The sequence below is a fragment of the Anas platyrhynchos genome, chromosome 10 (assembly GCF_047663525.1).
Source record: "Anas platyrhynchos isolate ZD024472 breed Pekin duck chromosome 10, IASCAAS_PekinDuck_T2T, whole genome shotgun sequence".
In the NCBI taxonomy this organism is placed as follows: Eukaryota; Metazoa; Chordata; class Aves; order Anseriformes; family Anatidae; genus Anas; species Anas platyrhynchos.
In genome coordinates this window covers 22,875,142-22,899,066 of record NC_092596.1, presented here as the reverse complement: position 1 = coordinate 22,899,066, position 23,925 = coordinate 22,875,142, and the positions used below count along the sequence as shown (strand labels likewise).

Sequence of the window (23,925 nt, the reverse complement as noted above, 5' to 3'; positions counted from 1 at the left end):
CTGTGTCAGCTACCCAACCTGAAGTTCAAGACCTTTACAGATGAGGCAACATTTTAGAGCATAATAACTATAGAAAATCCTTATCAAAGATTGTCACAGAGTTGGAATTACCAGTGGTTATCAGTCAATAATTGTTACAGTAACTGATGGGTAAGCAGTAACCCTTCACATGCAATTCTTCTGTGGGAATGAGAAAAGCAGCTGGAAAGAATTCATAACAAGAACCTTGCAGAGCTCAGAGAAATGTGATGTATAAACAGATTATTATTTCCTGTGGATATTGATGATAAATGAACTGGATTCAGTGTGTCTAGGAAATATCACTACACTCTAAGCCAGCTGAACTCCCTGTGGCTCAAGGTAAAAACCTCTGCTGTAACTTACGAGAACTCAGCATAAAGAAAGCACTAAATATCTGGGTCACTTGCAATAAAACAGTCGAACATTCCTCTTACATACTTTTAATTTAATTAATCTTTCCCGTTCATTTTCAGTGTAATGAGTCATTGATTATTGCAGGATGTGCTTTATAGGGTAAATTAATTCATAGAAGAGAAACTGTAAGAAGGGCTAAGTAGCCAGATAAATAAATAAAATGCAAAGTGTGTTGGTCACCTGGCTGAAAGTCAGCCCCGTGGGATTCCCATTTCTGAAAATCAGCTTCTCAGTGAGCACTACCAATACCCATGCTCATCTTTACCTATACCTACAGCTTTTATAAAATATGAAAAATCATTACAGAAAAAAGCAAAAATAGCCAAAACTCTGTTCCTCTGCTAGAAATGTGGTTACCTACAAGGAGATGATAGCTTTACATGAGAAAACGTATTTACAAGTGGCTTTTCCATTCAATTTAAAGGAAACTTAGCCATGGTCACTCATCTCAGCGTAATAAATGATATTTCTAAAAAGAGAACAAAGCAGGAAGAGCTAGATACCTACATTTATGGTTAAACAGAGAAAAGGCTGATGTTTGGAGAAGCTGGTTGTACCTGTGAAATTAATCTTTAAAAACTTTCATGGACATGGTCTAGAGCTAAATATACTACCTGGCTTTTCACAGTGCTTACAAAAAGATTAAGTGATAAGGAAAAAATAACATTGAAATAACAAATATGCTCAGAGCAAACAAAGATGGACCAGAAGCCAACCTCCTTCTTGGCATATCTCTGGTTCTACTTTGTCTTAAGTCACAGTGGGTATTTATCAGTATATTTATGCAGAACACAGTTTACCAAGTCAGTCTGAAGCTGGTCTTCAAGAGTTGCACATGGGAGAAAACTGTACTAAAGAAACAAAATAATTCCTCATGACCTTACCTCAAGACTAGTCCCATTGCGAATTAGCTTAGATCACAAAAGACTTTGCACCACTGAAAATGTTTGGGAGATAGTGGGGTTATAGTTTATGATGGTCTCAAACTCTCTGCATTGTTGAACTGCACAAAACCCAGGTAAATATTTTGATCACGCATGGAGCTACAGCACACATGCATGTCTTAGCTCTTTTGATGGCTTTCAACATTGAGAAGGGTTCCCATCGTGCTGTCCCATCAGTCTCATTTTATTTCTGTTAGACATGCCCTTTGCTGTCCACAGCCTTGGAAACTGTATTCCAGGTGTTTGCCAGAAACATGCCACAAACTTTCAAACAAGGAACAGTAACAATCACTTTGGCTGGTAAATTCATACCACAGAGAAAAAGAGGACTACCTGTTTTACAGCAAAACATTCATAGAACTCACAATGCATCTTAGCAGGGGCAAATCCTAAATTCAAGAAATAAATTACTTTCATAATATGCACTCAGATCTAGCCTGAAATGTACTATTAAGTCATTTCACACTGCAAACCCCTAAGGACAAGAGCCACATCTTCCACTCCGGGACCAGTACAGTCAGATCCAAAGCCCATTGATGGTACTCACCAAGCACTAGTACTACGTGATGGCCTTTCAGACCAAACTTGGAGCCCGTGGTACTGATGATCTTGGACAGCATAAGTACTGTGTGAAATCCTGCTCACAGTAATGAACAGTTACCAGGCTACACAAAAGTTGAACTAGAAACACTAATTTGAAATACGGTACTTAAAAAATAATGTGAAGTCCTTTCACTCCCTGGAGATGTCTGGTTTCCCGAACAAATGGATGGATTATAACAAGCCATTGTGTATTATTTTCTGTTTGTCAATGACCTAGTTCCAGTGCTGTCTGTGATACTTAACTGGGAATCTAAAGCTTGGGGTAGATCTTCAGCTGGAGTAATTCAGCCCTGCTCACTGTACCAACACACAGTCGGAGGAAAGCATCTTTCAGTGAACACACAACACTCAGGAAGTTTCATTTCTTGGCTTCAATAAAATGAGGAAGAAAGATGTCCTTCCAACATCAGCAAACAGGTGAGTACAAACATATTTACAAACCTGAATTCTGGGGTGACTTCAGTGACAGAAATTTGCTTGTTTGACAACTAGCAAAGACCGAGAGGTGCATTTCTGTGATGAATGCATAAGTGTTAATTTTTGACCTGGGACTGATTACATGATGAAGTTCACATGGCTGATGGCATTAGGTTCTCTTCTTAGTTTGTTGGATTATTACACTTAACATGAGTATGTGGTGAGAGCTTCACAGGAAGAGCTGCATTCTGCCTTACTATCATCTTGGTAATATATTTTTTATTTTCTTAAAACCATGCATGTTGCACACTGATGATCCTTGCAGTGATTTACAAATAATGCATTTATACCTCATTTAAATCATACGTTATAATTTATAGGTTAGTTATTTTATGTTAGTGTCAATCAAAATCGGAAGCTGTATGAAAGAGCTCAGAATAGGAGAAAAAGATTTTTCATGGTAAGCTTAAATAAACTAATGATGGTATTACAAGAGCTATCACAGACAAACCTGCCATCTATTAACACAATTGTTGCTGTCTATTTAAGTGGTCCACCTCCTGCTTGTTTGTAAAAAGTTAATAATTACAGCATAACTAAACTTGTGTAAATAGACAAGTCTGCACTGGATAAAACCTACAAAACTGAGCTGCGGCTCTACCTCAATGGTTAAGAGTGAATATTGAGATTTCAGCCTTTTTTACTGCAGCATACGCCAGCCCTCTGATGAAGGTATATTTGAGATTTTGTTCAGACAACTCCTCTGTGACTGTCAGGGTGACAGCAACCACCCAAAGCCCCACCCCAGCATAACCACAGGAACGGTTTTGCAATGGTGTTGCCTTTGCAGAGCACTTCAGCACTACTGTTGCTCGTTTAGCACAGACAACGGCACACACAGCACCTCAGAGGGAAGGCAGAAAATGCATGGAAAGTAATTCCCTCTTAGCTCTGTCTCATCCTGTCCTTTACAGGCTGGGAGCTCGTCATGGCTTCCAGTAGTCCCTGCAGCACATCCATTAAATGGTGGCAGCCCTGCTAGGTAGCCACCTGCCTTATTATCATCTGGAAGCTAGAATACATTCAAAACTTTTAAATTAAGGTTGTGAGCAGAGACTGGGACAAAGCAGGAGACCCTGGCTCCTGGAGACCACAGAAAACCAACAGCCCCTCTGCGTTCTGCACAGTGCCATGGTGGTCGAACGCCAACTCTACTTACCGCCTCCTTCACATGTAGAAGACCTCTGGCAGTTGTTGATAAACACATTTTCAAGGACTGTGTTAGACCCTAGATATTTGTACTTGTAAAGCAGTTGTGCTCCAGCTAACCATAGCAGTAAGGATTGCTGGGCGCACCACCTATGGCATGTGCAAGAGGCTATTTGGCCAGATTCGGCAGCGGCGCTGCCCCATGGTCCTCCGTGTTGTGTAGAGTGAGTCACAGCACTAAAGCACATGCTACCATGATGTTAAATGCTCTGTATGGTAAAGGGAGCGATGTATGGTGTATGGAGCAATGCAGGGCTCCAGCTCAGAGACAGATCATCACCCAGCTCATCTGAAGCTCTTAGATGAAGCACAGGGGAACAAGCTCAATGTAGTCAACACCAGCCTTCCTGCATGGAGAAACCCAGGTCCTTTGGAAGCAAATTTTCCTATTACAAAGAGAGAAAAAACCTCTCATACCTGCCCTTTGCGGCATTTTTGCTGTCTCAAACAAATTGTTGTTGATTTCCTGCAGAAAGGAGCAGTGTAGCCTGTGTGATTTAGAAATATCATCATTTGCCTTCTTCCCTACAGATGGCAAACTCTTTGGTTTCTGCCACCACTAAACATACAAATAAATCATCAAGATATGATCTGCTAACATATTCAAAATGATGTTTGGCCTCAATTTTTTTTAGCTTCAAACATCAATTTCATTTCGTAATGAATACATGCTTCATCTCATAACATTTCATTTTTCATACATTTAGCAAAATTGCTTAACTGATACATTTTTTTTCCAAAACAGCTTTATTTCTACCCTAAAAACATGCAAATCAAAGACTCACACACTTATATCATGTGCAGAATTCCCTACTGTCGGTTCAATCGCTAAATCATAAAATATTCATAATCCCTACTTTTCTTTTTATTATTTTTTATTTTTTACAAAATGAATTTGGTATCCTGACTTTTTTATGTAAATCATGTTAAGATATACGGACAAAATTTTACCAGCCTCTCCACGTAGCTATTTCCATTTTTATTTGCTGCCCCCTCCAAAGAACAACCTCCCCACCACCCACCCATGTGCTCTGCGTGCAGGCAGCCTTATCGGGAGTGCTGGCAAGGCACATCCAGCACTCACTTCACAAGCTTAATGCCCTTTGCAATTCTTGTCTGAGCAGTTGTTAGCTGAAGACAAGAAGACTTATTTCTATTCATTCCCTGCATAATCCACCTTATGAATTTACACCTCACCTATCCGTACATTCAAGGACCCAGAAATACAAAATATTTCCTACTGTGTTTTAAACCCACATCCTCCTGGATACAAGATAAGAGCTTAATAGCTTTGACACCGCAGTGTTTTCATATTCATGCATAAGTTATGGATATAGCAACAGATCAGCACTTCTTTGTGCTTCTCATTGGCTCTGGTTCGCTGCCTTAAACTGTCTGAGTCAAGGCCACGTTTTAATGCCATAGACGCTCTATTCAAATACCAGTATGACCACATTTTAAAAGCCACCCTGTACCACTTCATTGCCGCAGATGTCCTTTACATCTGGCAAGGGCCGTTTCTCTGCATGTCAACAGTAATTCAGTTTAACAGCTGTCTCTTTTGACAAGCTTAGTGTCAGACTCTGAAATGACAGGGTGACAGTTTTCCTTTTCTTTAACAGAACGTAGTGCAAATTAACCATTTGAATGCAGGATCGCTGAACGCCCCCAGAATACAGTTTTCAGAGTGAACTGAATAGGATTTAGGAATTGTTGATATTTCAACCGGAGCTGAAAACCTATAGGGTTTGACAAATCGAGGCACTTCTACTGTAATTGAGATCTGTACCTGAAATCTAAGTGTTCAAAGCCCAGAAAACCTTAAATTGAGATGAGATAGACATCAGAGGTAAACACTGGGAATTTGCAAACTGGTAATGATAAGTACTTTTCCTGCATTGCATAAATACACAGGAGAACTTTCTGTATATTTAGTTAAAGTGCTTGTTAATACAGCAGCTAATGGTATCGTGTGTATCAGCTTTCAAATGGCACGCTGTACACACACCATTTTCCACAAATGCCAAACGTACCAAGGCACCTCTTCCCATCACTCCTCCAGGACTAAAACTATGCCCAAGATAATTCTGCACATCTTAATGACTGAAACCTTTAGCTCAAAAAACAACTTGTGGACAGTAACAAAGTGCCACCACCATTTATGAACAACCAGTAAACGCTACACAGATATCCCTTTAAACTGGTGCAAGATTGAGCTTTATGAGGCTGGCCGTATTAGGCTCTCATAAAAGTGAATAAAACCAATACAAACATTATGCTACACTTAAACTGCATATTGATGCAAGTTTTGTGGTGAGCCACTTCACTGTGTTAATGTTACACTCCAGCTGCCACAGTGAGGATGAACGATATGTCCCTGATTTGGCAAATGCATGTCCTGCTCTCATCCTGTTGAAACCAATGGCAAACCTCAAAGCGATTGCAATGGGACTAGACTCCAGCTCATGCAATTTGTTGTTTTAAAGAACTATGAAAACCTCTCAGATGTTTGCTCCTGGGTAAGCAGTTACATCTAAAGCACTACAAAAACTCTGGGATGAAAGGATGATGCAGACAGACTAACATTTAAACGCCTTTAGTAATTGCTTTCGTTTGCTTATTTAGATGTCACAGTAAGTATTTGGATGCGTTACCCATTGCCATAACATCTGGGCATCTCATAATATTTAAAAAGATTCATGTCTCTTACTGTCTCTAAAAGGTATGCAAATTTCTATGAGCTGAAATGGGGATTTCTCAAGAACTGTTCAGTCTCATAATACAGCTAAGGTCTTCCTCAGTATTCAGCTCTTTTTACATATAAATGCTCATGACCTGCAAAAAGAAATCACTTCCCCTCAGTCACTCTATAGCAAGACTTCTGCTCAATTTTTGTCCTTCCTCGAGCAGTAGGAACGATCAGAAATGAGCCGAAGCTCACCCTGGGGCTTCCATCCCAAGGACTGAGCTTCAGGAAGAGCTCTCCTCTTGCTAAGCAAGATCTGGTAAAATTAGCAGTCGACCTCAGTAAAACCTGAGTCTCCCCGCTCTGCAGGAGCTGGGACAGACATGATGATGGAGCTAAACTCCCCGGTGCCTCATTTCTCACCCGACATGCCCTGGCTTTTCATTTCCATGGCCTGGGAATTCATACATTCATAGCCAGAGGTGAGTCACTATGAAGGGAACATATTGCTAGCATTTTATTAATATACCACGAACCTAAGTCAGCTCCAAACACATATTTTTAGCAAAACATCAGCCCTGGAGGAGCGTACAGGGCGCTGGGTTTGGAGGGGCAGGTTGTCATTTGTACTGCACACACAGCTCAGCTATACAAAGCATATCTAATCATTTATAATACTTAACCTGACCAGAATCTATCACATGCCTGAAAAACTAATAATTCTATAACTTAAACTAAACAAAGTACTATTCAGTTGTAAATTTTATGGCTACTATCTCCACCTCTTATGAAGTGTGAAAAGAGGCTTCATATCTGTCAGTCTTTTCTCAGAAATGACTTTCGTTGATTACTTAAACTTTCGTTAAATAAGCTTTCCACAAGCTGTAAAAACAGAACACAGTAGGGAAAAAATTGGCTCTCTTTTAAAAGTGCTGTAAAGTCTCTTTTTGAATGAGTAATTAGAAATGTGTAAACTCTTTTATGGATATGTGAGAAGCACACACAAAAAATGTGACATTCCATGCAAGTATTTCTGTGTGCTATCAAATTTCATTGTATTTCACAGAGACCAAAACTATACAGACCCAAAATACACATACATTAGTGGACATGGGTTATTTGCCAAGAATGAATTTACATACAGTACAAGTAAAACATCCTAATTTAAATCTACGACAATGGATACTCACATTCTTAAAGAGAAATCAGAGTTGTTTGTCTTTCCACTCATATTTATACAGATTGCAAAGCTGTTGACAGAGCATGATTTGAGCTGGGCCTTTCCAACCGCTTACTGTTATTTTTATTGCCATTGTCAGCTATCTTTTTCATATCAAGAATGGAGCTTGGATGAGGACGCTCTGATTTTTTGAAGCCATAAACAAACAGAAGGAGACGCCACATCACCCAGCAGCCGGGCACTGAGTGGGCAATGGGAAAACCCAAGTCCTGCTGCTGGCCCTCATCCCCTGAAAATTTCCCTAAAAAGCCTTATTTAAATCAATGCACTCTTCTTTGTTTCGCTCCACCCCTTGGCTGTTCTACCCCTGTACCTGGATGCTTTGTAGGACAGAGGCATGGTCATTGAGTGGGACTCATTCTGCACAAAGGGCTCCTCAGGCTGTAGGAACATATTCCAGTGCATTACTGCATAAAATCCCTACTATTCTGGAAGTTTTAGACAACAAATAGCAAAGCAACAATCTTTCTGTTTAGAAGCAGGATGCATAGATGGGACTGAACATGCTCAGGCAGCATGAGTGCCATAGCACCTAGGAGCACCAACCTCGCGGAGTGCAAATCTAGGTATTTTCGTGGTTGTCCAGGCTGTGAGCACAGATGAGCGCTCCGTCCCCAAATCAGATGATGCAGATGCACTGCAACCCTTTCAGCGCATTAGGGCAATCCCTCTCCCTGCCCTTAAAACTCTCCCTTAATTCATGCTGGAAGCACAACTTGCTGTCACTTTGGACAGGGACGCAGGTATTTTAAGGTAAACAGAAGTAAAAGAAATCTATAGGGGAGGTGGGCGATTTCCAAAAGTGCCTGTCCCCCTGCCACCAGGGCAGCTCCCATGGGAGCGGCCGAGGCCCGCTGAGGACGTCAGAGGGAGAGCCCCCCCTCTGAATGGGTAGGATGCTCGCTTGAAAAGCCGGTGGATGCCATGCTGTGTACACGCACTGTGCACTATAAATAGTAATGTCTTCTCCGCTCCTCTCCATGGAAAAATCGGCAGGAGGGGAAATAGTCTCAAATCTGTGTCGTTTTCAAGCCAAAGAGAGCCAGGCTCATTCTCTCCTCGGTGGGGAAGCCGTAGGTGGGGGGTATGCCCCCATAACCCTGTGGAGGCTGAGCAGCCAGAGGATGAAGCGGGTTCCAGATAATGAAGCTGGGAGGAAGAGCTGCCCCCCCAGCCCTGCCAAGCAAGGAGACAGCCGCTGCGGAGGGTTCGCCTGGCGTCGTTCTGCAGGCGGCATTAACTGCCACATGGCTCCTCGATCCCAAAAACGGCCCCGCGCACGGGGAGCACGCCCCAAAGAGCAGCTGCTCCCTGACACCGCTACTCCACAAATCCCAGGGGGCTGCAGTGTGGAAACATCACCGAGGACTCCCAAGGAGAGCAGAGAGCACTGCAGCATGATCTGCCTTCGTGTAGTGGATAGCAGTGCCCTCGTTTTATTTTTTCTTCCCCGGGAGCATAATTAGGACCACATCTGCGAAGTTCAGCAGTAACACTGACACAAGAGCAGTGCCACTGCTCCTGCTCCCCAAGATGCTTGCTCCAAGCAAGTTGCCTGGCAAAGTACTCACCCACGCAATTCTGTGGCTCTGTTACAAAGCCAACCATGGCACGAGTGTTTTCAAGTAGAAGAACAAAAGTATGAGAAAGGAAAAGGCTTCACACATCTTTAGTGTGGAGAATGTATTTAGTGCTCCCAGAAGCTATTAGATGGGGTGATATGGGCAATTTATTGTTTTGTCAATATCTTTTATTTTGATTTAATAACTTACAAAAACTAGAGTCTATCTGTAGCACAGCCTCAACTTCCTTTATACAACCCCACTTAACTTTCAAACACTTTAACTTTCAGGTCAAATCTCTGTCACATTGATAAATGGATCTATTTAAATTTTTATCAGCAAAGAATTCTCTCTGGTGTCTTATTCGCTATCAGATTTCATGCACAAAATAACAGGATACTTATTATTTTTTGTTATCCACCACACACACACACACACAAAATCACAACAGAAAGCACAGATGTCTTTGCAAAATATCCGTAATTTATATGGAGACGCACGTGTGAGTGCAGGGAAGATCTTGCATTTCTATAGAGAGTGTACGGCTTATATTGATTATTAGCTTAAAACAGAGACTTATCAGCTCTCATTTAAGTGTACCATGTCATTGCTACCACATACTTGGGTATTGCCAATATGGGTGTCCTGCAATGCTGTAATGTATCACACCTACAGACATTTCATATGGAGAGAGGTACAATATTTCTGGGAATAATGTGTAAAACACAAGGCAGAAAAACCTACTATGGGGTATATACACTAGCCACTACCTATCCCTGTGTTAACAAGTAAACAAGTCAAATCATTTTATTCTCATGCTCGTGAGGCATTACTATACAAGAAATAGGGGCTTGGAGCGTTGTTTAATCTTATTTGGCTATCTGACTATTGCTTCATTAAGCAAACCAGGGAAAAACTGCTGCAAAGTCAACACGTTTTTAGGTGTTATTGTAAATAATCACCTGGTTTTCCTGCCAATAATCAGGACCAAAACTATAATCCTTATAGCCCTAAGTATGCTATATATGTTTAACCTTTACTTTAAAATGGTATTAAATACTGAACACTGTGGCTACTGTAAAGATAGTAAAAACAGATACTGGAGGAATATAACAGTGTTTAATGACAAGTTACAAAGAGTTCTACTGAAAGAAAAGCAAGAGCAAGAGAGGTTAAATAAACAGAAACCACAGTGCCTCCGATCTTACATTAACTTTCAATAACTAGAAAGTAAAATTTATGCTATATATGATTAGATTTCTCTGATCTTTACATTAAATATTTACTTCTAACTATAAACTTATGTGAGACCCAAACAAAAACTAATTTGCATTATTAATGATGCAAGAAATGTGATGCTTAGTCTCTTAAGATTTGTAATAAAGAAGAAAATATGCTAAAGATTTACTTTCTCTTTTTCATTTTACAAGGCAAGTTTAAACGATAAAACTTATTTAATTAACAGAGACTCTATTTATGAATTAGTTGTTCCTGCCAGCAAGAATGTTTAAAAAAAAAAAAAAAAAACTGTCTGAAATGAGGCTGAGACTACAAAGAGTCCATTTTCAGCTTCAGAGTCTCAAGGGAAAAATCAAAGGGTTTCTTTCTTTCAACAGTTTGGGTGAGATGATATTTTGAGATGTTGACAGCTGCCAAACTGCAAAACCAGTGAAGAACTACCAAACTGAAATCGTTTTTATCTTTTTGAAATTTTCTCAGTGTTCAACTCAACTTCCTTTTACATCTCGCAGCTGAAATTTCTACTCTGTTAAAAGGTTTTTTTTCCTGCTTCGATGCTTGCATCTACTGCTTTGGGCCAAAAATGAACTCCGTCTTCTAAAATTAACCATAAAAAATACAGTGCCATTTTTACTAACTATTAGTAGTGTTTCTGTTATTATTGTTATTTTCAAGGGTGATGCTGCAGTCCCTGATCTATGGTCAAGGTGCCACTGGGAAGGTAGTCTGCACATATAGTAAATGAGGTAGTACCTGATCAAGGGAACAGCTATACTATTTAAGCCACGATCTGAGCATGTGTTGCAAACAGGAAGAGTCCAGCACCCTTGGGGAGCCTGGCTGACTTCTTATGCCTCTGCCTATGTGCCAAGCATTGTAAGACCAAGACCTAAAATCATATACTTTCAAGTGGAAAATAAAGTAATGCATTAATTGCCAATTACATGCTCAGTGTGGAACCACATTTCAATGGTTAATCATCTTAATCATCTATCTCTATCACACTGAATGTTTTCACTATGTTTACTTACAAGATATTAGTAAAACAAGCCTCTTCTCTAATAAACAGAGCAGAAGTAAAGCCTACATTTAAAACTTGCCTTCTATTCTTTCTGATAGAAGCTGTTTATAAGATAAAAAACAAACCATACTTAAGTAAATTGATAATAAATGATAATAGTAATGTTTTCCATAAAGCTCAAATGATTCTTTTTCCATTTTCTTGCTAAATCCTACTTCCACTAGCCTTTTCTAACCTCTCTATCTTTGTTGGTCGCATGACCAACCTGGTGGTGGTTTCTCATCTTCAGACATCTGCCTCACACTTCCTCTCCCAGCCTCTTACCCCACATTCTGTGTTTCTTTCTTCACCACGTACCCAAATCATCCCTTTCCTCCTCAAGCTGTCAGCCTGAGAAGCAGCCTTAACTTCTTCCATCCACTTCTACTTTCTTCTCAGTCTTCCCCCATGCCTTCCCTCTTGCTGTCACATCTGTCTCGAACAGAACCTCTTCAGTCTTCCTCCAGCTAACCAGTCCCTCCAAACTTGCCCTTTTAGTGTCTGTGCCAGGCATCATTCTGTCCTGGTCCCTGCTTGTCCCCTGTGCACTTTCCCTTACCTGCACTCTGGCAGTACCTTGGCTCGCAGCACCAAAGCCAGCTTATACACCACCAGACTGGAGACATTCCCATTAACAAATTAACTTTCTCCACTAACAGACCTGTTCTGATCAATGATCCATGGACTAACTCGCAGCTACATGATGAATTAGATTGGGTTTGCATCAAAAGTATGTTTATATTCTTTTTGGTTTGTAAGCACAGAATGCAGTGCATAACTGTTTTGGCAGTGAGGAAGCAAATCCTGTTGAAATAATGATTCAATGACAATAAGGAATAAGGATAAGATAAGGAAAACCATGAAAACTAAAGGGCAGGTAAGGGGACATTAAATGCAATATAAAAGGGGAGCTGTGGCACATGTAATATCTCCTTTAAATGTTGATTAAACATAGATTGTTGGGTGGTGGGTTGGTTTGTTTGTTTCTTTTTTTGACTCAGTTATAGTTACAGATCATTTTGTTTCTGTTCTGTGCTCTCTACAAGCATCAATGAAAGCTGAAGGTGGTTGGAACTTTTGTATTTACCGTACATTTGTATTTTATTCTTGCACACTAAGTACATTTACAACTAAAGATGAAATCAGGAGGCATAAAGAGAAGAATGTGCCATAAAATATCTTCAGCCTTCTTAGAAAGCAAGCTGATGTTACTCTGGAAGATGATGGTTTCATTGTAACCACACTTCAAATCAAGCTTTATCAATTGCCATTTATGACTCAGTGAGCCTGGCTTCAGATCATGATGTTGCTTCCATGCCATTTGCCTGAGTAGAAAGTCCGTTGTAAGTATTATGGAATGAAGGAACTTGATTTTTTTTTTTTTTTTTTTTTTTTTTTTGTGGGGTTGTATTATTTGTGCTGATGTATCAGTTGCATATTTCAATAAATTACTGAGTGATCATCACTCAGCATTAACAGAACAGGTGTTTATTCTCCTATTTCTGTAAACGCTTACCTCCATCAAAGCCTGCCTTCCTTTTTATTTTACAGAGCTAGGTGGGCTCGAACAGGCAGCCCTCCTGTTTCCCTACGGGACAATCTGCTCAATAGGTGGTGTTTCAAAGTGTTTTTTAATCATTTCTATTATTTTCTCTGTTCCCCAGGGAAGAAGATTTAATTCAATCTTTATATTCAACAGGATCCCTGGGAGAGAGGAGGCAGGAAGGGAAAGAGGATGGATGAAGAGAGAGAGGGAATAGCTTTCATCTCTTTTGGGGCCAGTCCCTTGCCTTTTACTGAACTCTTCCACAATTACAACACCAAAGGGTTCCTCAAACACATCTCCAAGCTCTGCTGCTCACTCTGCTCCAGCATGAAGTCAGGATGAAGGGGGACAAGAAAAGGCAGGTGTGTGCAGATAACTCTGTTTGCCTCAGCACTCCAGAAGAGGAGGCCACCATCCAACCCCCAAAGCTAATGTTAAACTGCGATAACTACATACCATTCTCTGGTTAGCAAATCAGGATTTTTTTTCTCTGTATAGGAAATCCTGAACCATGCTCCTGGCTGGGGCTGAGCACACATAATGTGTGCTCGTATTGCTTGTGGCCAGTTAAAAATCGTATAATACACCATGGGTTTAAAACATGGGTTTAAATCTGCCAAGTCTCATAACTTCCAAGAAGGAAAATTTACCATAAAGAAAATAGTTTCCATTTACTAGATTTTATATTCAGATCTCCGTCACAGAGGCTTGCCACCAAAGAAATCTTTTATGCAAGCACATAATCAACGGAAGCCTTCATTTTCGTTGTGGTTAGATTTAATGTGATAATGAATATTCCAGTGTCAGCTCTGGGTAAACTGATGGGGTTTCACCTCAAATACCCTCCTTTAAATATCTCACACAGGCACACGCTTGCTGAGCAGTAAATAATTTAGCAGCAACAGCACAAGGACACCTGAGATTTATTTAGAACGCAGCCGTACCTGCCTTGCTCATACACTGGCCCGCATTCCTGGTCTTGTAAACAGCATCAGTAGCACGGCAAAGAGAGTAAAGGCTTTGTTATCTATTTATATCCACCCCTTGCCACTGAGAGCAAAGGGCAGAAAAAAGCCCCGTTAGGCTCACTGCTGCTCAGCCATTTCCAGTGGGATTTAACCCAGTGCTGCACTGGGAACAGCTGCACACCACAGCGCAGTGCTCTGGTGGGTTTGTCCTAGACCAAATCCACACGCGTTCCCTAATTGCCAAGGTTAATTTTTATTATGATTTTTAAAAATACAGATAACATTTCACATTCATTTGAGAGTTTCCTTGTAGTCTGCAAACATTTACCCACCCCATGTGAGGGCAGTTTTTTCACGCTCGTTTTACAGACGTGGTATGTGGCTGAATTAACATCACTGTGAAAACTTTCACTGCCAGCTTTCCTGGCCTGTGTCACCATATTTTACTCTCTACTCATGACTTAACCATGGCTGCCTAGAGTAAGAGGGTTTTCCAATGTAATTTTTAAGGAACTGTAATTTCCTTGCGTTTTCACCTATTTTGCAGTTATTGGCTGATGTTTCTCCTCCCATTCTTCTTTCTGCCACTTTCAAGTTTCCACTCCAACACCAAATTCTGCCCTCTTTTTCTCTTGCTGTTAGCACTACACAGATCAAACAAACACAAAAGTGTTTTCTTAAAAAATAATCATTAAGCATATCGTGTAGTTTAGTACCAGTGACAGCTGAATATTTGTTTCATTAATAAATAATTTGCAATTAATTCATGGAGTCATTTCTAAAAGAACATTGTGATGTTTCCATGGTTTTAAAGTGGCAAAACACTAGTCATTTTTTGACAAAATTTCAGTACAAATTGCTCACATGCATCTACTGGCAAAACCCGACCTCTGTTGAGGAGCATCCCCTTGATCTGGGAACACAGCTCCCATTAGTGTTAGTGGGGAGGAATACGTACAATATGCAAATAATTTCTGTAGTAAGGATTTGTATTTCAGCTGCATGGGTGTTCACACTGCTTCATTCTAATTATTATTAATGAAATGGCTGAACTTAAAGGTCTTTTTTTTTTTCCCTTTACGGCTCATAAACAACTCTTCTACATACGGAAAGACTGCTACAAAATCTCCACTACAGTGTCTCACCAACCCATTTGCAATCAAAAGGATAACAAATATGTTATCCTGTCATTTGAAACTAAACACACTCCAGCATACAAAGGCTCACGAAGCTCTAAAATCATGCCCTGAGTTACCAGCCACCTTTCCACCAGCTGAGCATGGTCTCCTTGGAGGTCCAAGGGGATAATCCTCAAGTCTACAAAGGTCAACTTCTACCTGGGATGGGATAGGCACCATTCACTTTTACAATTTATTAAGAATTAAACAGCAGTTTACCATCTGTCACAATGTTCTTTCCAACCTTAGAGTCTGACACGATTTTTGAATAAATAGCACAGGAAAATGTCTTCATTCCTGGATGCCAGCACCACTTCAACTCCAAGCTCCAGGACACCTGGACACCTGGCCCGCAAAGACTAAGGACATTTCTAAACTCCAGAAACAATTTCAATTGTTGCATATCACCTTCTCAATAACCTTCCCCAAATCTGTAGGTTAGAGAGTAGTCTGCAATCATTAATTGCCTGAAGGAGAGAGAGACAGCACAAAGCAACAAACCCCTAATCAACAGAGTGGGAGCTGTGCAGGAAAAATAAATAAATAAAACTTCCTTAGCAAGCAAGCTGCAATAGTTTAAAAATACATACTTATATCTATATCTACCTATCTATCTATCTACATGATTTGGGACATGTAATTAGCACTCTGCAGTTGCAAAATAAAACTGTTGGAAAACGTGCACAACATAAATTTGTGACTATTTGGGAGAGTAATTTGGCAGAATAGTCTTTTTAGATGGAAGTGCTTCCAGGTTTTCTTATTCAGCAGCAAGAGGATCAATTATACTAATGGATCAATACAGCTCTAATGTGACATGCTAAAAAAATATAAAATATTTGTTTTTCAATTAAACTGAAGAAAAAAATATCATTTTTTAACCGAAATAATGCCCAACTTCAAAGCTCTTCTAAATGAAATGAATAGGTAGATAACTTGGTGCCTGGAAAGCAAAGTTCTAGTCTCTTGGCAAAAATCTTCAGCTGAAAGGGTTTATTTATTTGTCAAAAACATTGAGTTAAAATCAGTACTTTAAAAATTGGTGGGATACTATAACTTATGAGCCAAACAGTAATAAAGGTGAATAAGAGAATCTATAAATATTCTGGCAAGAAAATCTGTAAACAATCAGCTATTTTATATCTTCCATCAATATACAGTCCTTTGTTACTCAATGATTTCAACAAGACATGGGTTTGCCTTGAATGCAGTTTTCAACCTATTAGCTTGATCCCGTTCCCACTAAAGCAAATGAAAAGATTACCATTGACCTCAATGCAAGCTGGATTAGACTCTGTTCACATTCGCAGTGAAGAAAAGGAAATCTTAATGATTATTTATGCCAGAAATTCCAGAGCAAAAAGCAAAATTGATGCAAATGTGTTGGAGAATTTGAAGAGAAAAATGAGCACAGTGGATATAAAGTATGATTCCAATACAAACTCTAAGATTACTAATTACTCTGAATAAGCTTATAGAAATGCTATAGATGTAATTTAATTGCACAAATATACTTCCAAATCCAATTACAGCAATGGAGCAATGATTATACAGTTGCATTAAGAGTTAAAATAAAATATGATACCAGATAAATGGGTATATTAGAAAGACATTATTAGATTTTCTTGCATTTAGCCACCATAGAGTGCCACCAACCCTTGAAGCTAGGGACAGATATAAAATAACAGACAGAGGAGAAAGATTGAGCTTGCTTGCTAAATACAGCCAGTAACAACTGAGGTATTTCTATTAGAAAAGAGAAATGGAGAGTTACTAGATACCAATACATGACTTACACAACAAATCAAAATACTGACTCATGCTCACAGCCTTACAGCTCCACCAGAATTAGCAACTTTTGTGAGTACCAAACCATAAAAGAAGTAAAACTGAAGAGGATTTACTGCAGAAATTTGAAACATCCCAGAGAAGTCACAATATAGCAATAAAGAGCCAATTATTACAACCATCAATATTCAGCAGTGGACTATCAGAGAAAAAGATATGCAGATTTGATTAGGAAAAAATACAGTCATGCCTATCATTTGGCAGAAGAGCATTACTTACAGATAGGAAAAGGGACACTCGCTTTATTTGTAGGTTTAAATAATAATTTGATATTTTAGCCATTATGTCAAGAAATTAACATTTAAATTAGAGGAAACAAATACATGCACTGTGTCACAGTGAGTCCCATCCTGACTTAAAACTAAACTAAGTCATCCCTTGCTTTGATTTCTTCAATCCTGGAATTTAATATTGACTCAAAAAAAAAAGTACAATATGCATCAGATTTGTCAACTTTTAAAACCCAAAGGAAATATTCACCAATTGTCAGAAGCTTGTAGGTCACACTTAAATCACTTACAACCTTACCTGCTTTTAAAATTCAAACATAATACAGGTAAAACTCGTATGGATTTTTTGGTGATAATTCCTTTCTTGGTGAATTGATAAATGCTTCTTTGGGAGGTTTCCCATCAATAAGCACCTGTAGTTTATGAGTATTTTGTAGTCACAGGGAGAGGGCCACTGCAAACTTCAGTTTATAATGTCACATGGACTGCATCTGCAGTCTAAGGGGAAAAAAAAAAAAAAAAAAGTGACTATTCTGCTTTTGCTACAGTATCATAAAGACAAACAGAAAAATCCATATTTGGCTAAGCAAATCTCATAAATGTCTAAATTTCCCAACATGGCCATGATTTTGAGAGAGACAGAAAGATGAAATCTTTACCTCTCTCTAAATTGATGGGAGTCTCCCTCGTCCCTTCAGATGCCAGAATATGGAATTAGATGACTACCCCTCTGAAGGTTGTATTTTATAATTCTCTGATGAGATTCCTTTGATTTAGGGTTTGCACGAAAAGAGAAAAAAATCCACTTAGTTTGCCAGCTCATCTAACCTAACTTTAATCACTTATTCGGTAGACAGCTATATCTGAGCTAGTCATCTAAAATCCCTTTAAAGTCAATGGTGAGAAATAGATGTTTTTAGGATGCAATTAATTGATTGGAAGGAAAGAGATCTATCACATACAGAGAAGAATTGTGGCCCAGAGGGTTCTGCTTTTCTCCATTTACAGGGAGTTTGAATGTCTGCACTGTAGTCATCCAAAAGAAGGAAACGATCCATCTCCAACTTCTGAAACACTTGCCCAATATCTTACCATCTTGTACCTATGGAGGCAGGATTTGTTGTTGGGTCACTAAAAAAAAGTAGCAAACTTCAGGGGGAAGAAAATGTAATAAAAATAAATTGTCTTCATTAATTAAGATCCAATGAAGTCGACTTGAATTAAGATTTGCCAGACTTGAATATTGTGGAGACCTTCAAATGCATTTCTTGTGCCTGATCTACCACCCAATGGATAGCCCTGTGCAATTTTGCTCTGTTGCTTTGACGAGCTGGTGAACCAGCCTGTTCCCTCTCACCCACCAAAGAGCAGCCATTGTACTGAAGATCTCTGAGAAATCTGCAGCACACTCTGACATAAGGGAGTACGTTTTGTTTCATGTTTTCCTTATGCTGGGGCATTCATCTTCAAAGTGCCTCGTGCACAACCAGGGAGCCTTAGAAGCATATCAGGGGCAATTCAAAGAGCTTTGCATGGAGCAGGAGGGGGTTCCTGTTCAAAGCTGCAGCCTTGCATCTGCCAGGGAAGAGCAGATTCAAAACCAACGAGGTCACTTCACCTACCTGTAGTGGGATCTCATATTCAGAAGACTCCTACTAAAAATAAGGGATATTTAGACAGTGTGATAACTGAAACCCTCTAGGCAATGCTCTTTCTCTCTTTCCCGCACACAGACAGACACGGAGCAATGCCTCCTTCAGGAAAAAAAAAAAGTAATGAAAAAAAGAAAAAATAACGAAAACCACAGGAAACATAAAGGCCTCCAGAAAACTTACTCGCAGATTAGCTCCAACTATAGCATCCTCCTGATTTAAGCATGAAAGTTTCCAATGAGCTGGACCAACACAGACCTCTGTTCAGACCACCTGAAACAAGGAAATGAGAATAAGCTCTTGTTTAACATATGAGAGTGGTAACAAATACTGGTTTCTTTTAGCTACCCAATCTAATGTCACGTAGAGGAAATATTCCACTCATTTCATAAATGACACCAATTAGCTGTTTTGTGTGGTCAGACCTAGAAATCCCTGGATAAAACAAGAGCTCTGCAAGGATGGGTGCTGCCTAACCACAGAGTAATACAGAGCTGCTTTTCTCAGAGCTTTTCTCAGAGCTCACCATCTACACAGGAAACGTAGAAAAGTATAGGAGTACAGTTCTCATTTTACACATGGAGAACTGAGACAAGGAGAGATGCAGGGTTCGTGCTCAAACAGATCAACAGATGTTTAATGTCACTGATGATGTTAAGGAAATCAGAAGTGGATTTTTAAGTGAAGCAGAACTATAATAGTCCTGTAGAGTATCTATGGAGGCTTTGCACCAAACACTTGACTTCTTTTTTAAAACAATTTAGATTAAATCTTCGTAACACCAGCTTTTTGGTAAGATGTAAGTAGCTCTGCGTCTGCAAGACTCATATTTGGTACTGAGAGATGGCAGTTGCATCTATGGGATTTAATCCCACACTGTCCCAAGTTAGAGGGCTCTATCCCAACTCCCACTGCCACCATCCATCTGTCACTAGCCACCTCCCCATCCCTTCAAATGTTTACTACTGCAGACACATACTCCATCTCTGTTTCCACCATCTGTAACAGTTCTTCAGTATCTAAGGTCTTCAAGAACTTTTCTTTTCTTTTTTTTTTTTTTAAATACTAGATTAAAATACACAGCATCCTCCACTGCAGCCTCCACCCGCCTTTCTTAGACTTCTCGTATTTATATTGCAGTTGCCCTATTAAAATCTGTAAAGCCTTTGGGACAGCATGTACAGTTGCATCACTCCCCATATAATTTATTATTTTTATTCAAAATACATATTTGGTGGGTTATTTTATTTATTTTTTTCTAACTCATCATAAGCATTGCCTCCATTTCCACATGCTTCATTTTACTGCAGTGCTGACTGCAGTATTCCAGATTCAGTGGCTTATTCCAAGTTCTGTCTATAACAGCAGGCCAAAATGGATCGTAAACTTTATGTCTGATTCCATTTCTTAGGTAACACTTGCATTTTTTTACATTTTCGTTCCTACTTAGCACTGCAAGTGCATTAGTTTTTAATGTATCCGATCAAGTATACTGGGATCTGGGAGATAATTCCAAGAACTTGATGTAATTGTTAGATTATGTACATACTGCATGCACTGTCATCATGTATGGCTGCTGTGAGGCAGACCTTGAGACGAACTAAGCATACTGAGACCCCTTCATACTTTAAGGCTGCCAGCACACACACTATATGCACAACGTGATTTTAGAATGTTTTAAAGCCTGTATTTTCATTGTGAGTTTCTTTTTTTTCCCATATTTTATTCTCATTTTTGTTGTTCTTGCAGTGACCTCACCTGGAGCAATGAGGCTGCAAGCCCTCCATAGCTCTTCACAGAAAGAGCAATTGTTTTATGCTCCATATGTTTCCCAGGCTGTGAAACAGCGTAAAAGTACACACGAGGAGCCTCATACTATTTTTCTTCCTGCTGTGTGCAATCAAGCCAGAAAGTATCCCTTACTCAGAAAGATCCTGCAAGCTACCTCGGCATACCTGACCTGCCAGCAGTGATACAGCACAAGGATATTGCCCCTGCTCACTCACGTTGCTGGTGCAGCGCGGGCTCTCCTCCTGCTGAGCTCCTCCAGCAGGTCTGCATTGCTGCCTGTCTGTACAATGCCTGGGTTGAAAGAAAAATCCTGAATGAGAATGAAACACAAACCTTTGCCACCGAGATACATGAATTATTTTTAAAGAACTTTACATCATCCTGCGTGTTGCAGAAGTGACCCCATATATCTGGGAAGTCTGAAACAGAAAAAGATTTAACACAGCTAAGGAATAATCATGGGAAAGTGCTTCATATTCAGCTAAATATGAAGTAAGGCAGTCTATTTTCTTCAAAGAAAGCTGAGGCTACCTTTCATTACATTCAACTACATTATATAGGGCTTTACTGGAAAAGGAATAAAAAGTACAAGGGTAAAACAAACAGCATTACTGCGATGCTCAGTGGGATGAAACTCCTTCCTTGCATGGTGGGTACGATTACAGAATTACTACAATAACGAAGGAGGGAAAAAAGGAGAAAGGGAAGGAGGGATTTCATGAGCACCTCAGTCAAACTCAGTGAGACAGTGATGCAAACCCAGGATACTGCAGCAGACACATTTTGGAAATTAGCCCCAAAGTCCACATGCCCTACCTCATTGTCAGAGCTCAGGTCTGAACTCTATTTCCCCATTTTATATTTACTTCTAACCAGAAGAGTACATTATTTCGAAAGTGCCAAGTCTTATATAATGTTGCTTTTCCCCAAGTATCAACAAATTGTTTCTGTGCCTTCCCAGATCATTTCAAACTATTTGCTTCACTCTACTTTTAGCCATATTTCCATTTTTAACTCTATATTCCTCAGAAGTTTGATATTAAGTTCTTTGTGTGCCTAATTTGGTCTTAATTTGAGTCTGGGGTAAATCACTGCAACTCAGATGAAGTCAATAGGAGCACAGCGACTTACATCAGCTTTGTGTCAGTAAATACCGACAAGATTGATCTTCAACTTTTTCAGAACAAAAGATTTTTGAAGATGGATTAAACAACATAAATGCTGAGCTGTTTTCCTACGCTGCAAATGGCATAACACATGCTTTGTGTGACATCTCTGAATTATCCCTTCGTGGCAATGTTGACATTATATGGTATTGACTCATGGAAGAAGCTTAAATACCCTTTTAAGTTTTCAAGACTCTTTGACAAAGCACTATTTCATTAACAAAATGTTAATGGAATCTACGAAGCTTGAATATACAGTATAGCCTGCTGCTTTCAAGGAGCAGTATTCACTGACAGAGAGAAGTGACTGCAACAGAGCAACGTAATCCTTAAGTTTAGGCCAACAGAAAAGGCAGCATCTTGAGCAGGATGCTCATCTGTTGAATAAGGAGACCTTAAACCCACAGCACTCCATTGAAAAAGGGCTATCACACCTTCTGCTGGAGAAGGTCAAAATAGCACCAACAGGAGAAAATATGTAATACAAGGTAAGCCAGGAGAGACAGCAAGGTTCACATTGACTTGGAGCTGAGGCTTCTTGCTTGTGTAAAGGAGGAAGACCTAAAGAACATCACTATGCATAATGCATGCTCCAGAGTAATGTTTGGGAAAGGAGTAGTTATGTGCCTACAGCTGTAGTTGCTGGCCCTATTGGCAGTTGTTAGCTCATTTATGTCACTAATGACATAAATGGCTCTCAGATAAGTATAGAGCTTTATATTTGATGGGCATGCTGCTGAAAATAGATCCCAATTTTTAGGTTCTTGATCCAACCCAGAGCAGGGACCTGTGGGTGAGATTAGGGCAGCCCAACCCCATGTACAAATGCTGCCCCACGGCTTGGTTGAAGGGAATTGGCCTCCACTTGGTTTTCCACAAGACGACAAGAAATGCAACAAAACGCAACACGCGACCTCTCCAGTGGAAGCAAGAACTCTGTATATGTACATAACTGATTTTCAATAATATCACCACCATTTTTCTAGGAAAAACCCTGCCAGATTTTCCAGCTCAGACGTATGTTGTTGATCACTGGGAAAACAGAAGCCTTTTTTCAGATGTGTTTTCCAGAGTCCAATAGAGAAACAGTTTTTTTCTAATCATCCACCCACAAATCAATAGACTTATAACTATTTATAATGCACGCTGCTCACGACTGTGACATGCTCACAACACATATTTGACATTTAACTCTGCATAGATACCATTTGTAAGTTAGTCTTTGCGTGAACGGTGACAGAGCTTTATAATGGCAAAGTTCACCCACTCTGAAAAGCCAACTTCCTAAAGCCAAGTTTTTCTCCTCTTTTCTGTATCTGGTGTTACTTTAAGTAATAAGTTATTATGAACAAAAGAAATGGGAATGGAGGAGCAGGGAAACACTGAACCTCTGTACCCTTGCTTGCTTTCTGCATATGGCAGCATTTGGTGTGCTACCGGCTTTCACATTTCTTCCTGACCATATTGTTTTTCACATGGATGTGCATAATGTAACAAGGTGAGGAAAATCATGTAAAAAAAAATCTAATGAGAAAATCAGTGCATAAACACAAAACTGGACTGGGGCACTCAAGGGCCACCTTGCTACCTGAAGCCGCTTCTTTTCTTTTTCATTGATTCTAGTTCAAGTTGACAAAATCCCCTAAAGATGTTCCACAGCAATAAAAATAAGTGTGCCTGGGAAGAGGGGAAGGTCTATGAGATGCATTTATAGGCATCCATGCAACAAGTAAAATAAATTTTAAATAAGGAAGGTGTACAGCTGCATGTACTAATAATGGAACCAATCAAAAATGGCAAAGCTTTGAGACACGTCTGTGCTTGGGTACTGATGACTGGATCAAAGGGAAAGTCATGTGTTGAGACAGAAGTGAGGGACCTCACGGGAGCCTGCTCCAGGTCTGCCATCACCGATGCTATCAGCAGCATCACTGCCAGTGCTGGTGGAATCGGGAGTGAGGATTACAGAAGAGGGGAGACCCTCAGCTAATGTATTTGATGGAAAGACAAAGGGATGAATCGCTGGCTGAAAACAGGCACTTTGGTGCGATATAAAAGCTTCATACATGTTTACCCAATTTATTGTTGCCT

The 23,925-nt window shown here is 39.8% G+C and overlaps 1 long non-coding RNA gene across 4 annotated transcripts in view; it reads right to left on the bottom strand.

Annotated features, from left to right (window-relative positions):
- The window catches only part of LOC110351317 (uncharacterized), an 86,459-nt gene that overhangs the window by 14,776 nt on the left and 47,758 nt on the right, over positions 1-23,925 (bottom strand). For all 4 annotated transcript variants that reach the window (XR_011811795.1, XR_011811796.1, XR_005268296.2 and 1 more), the window contains 2 exons: positions 20,884-20,959; positions 19,061-19,150 (listed from right to left, as the gene is read on the bottom strand). This is a non-coding gene — a long non-coding RNA (uncharacterized lncRNA). The remainder of the gene's footprint in view (positions 1-19,060; positions 19,151-20,883; positions 20,960-23,925) is intronic.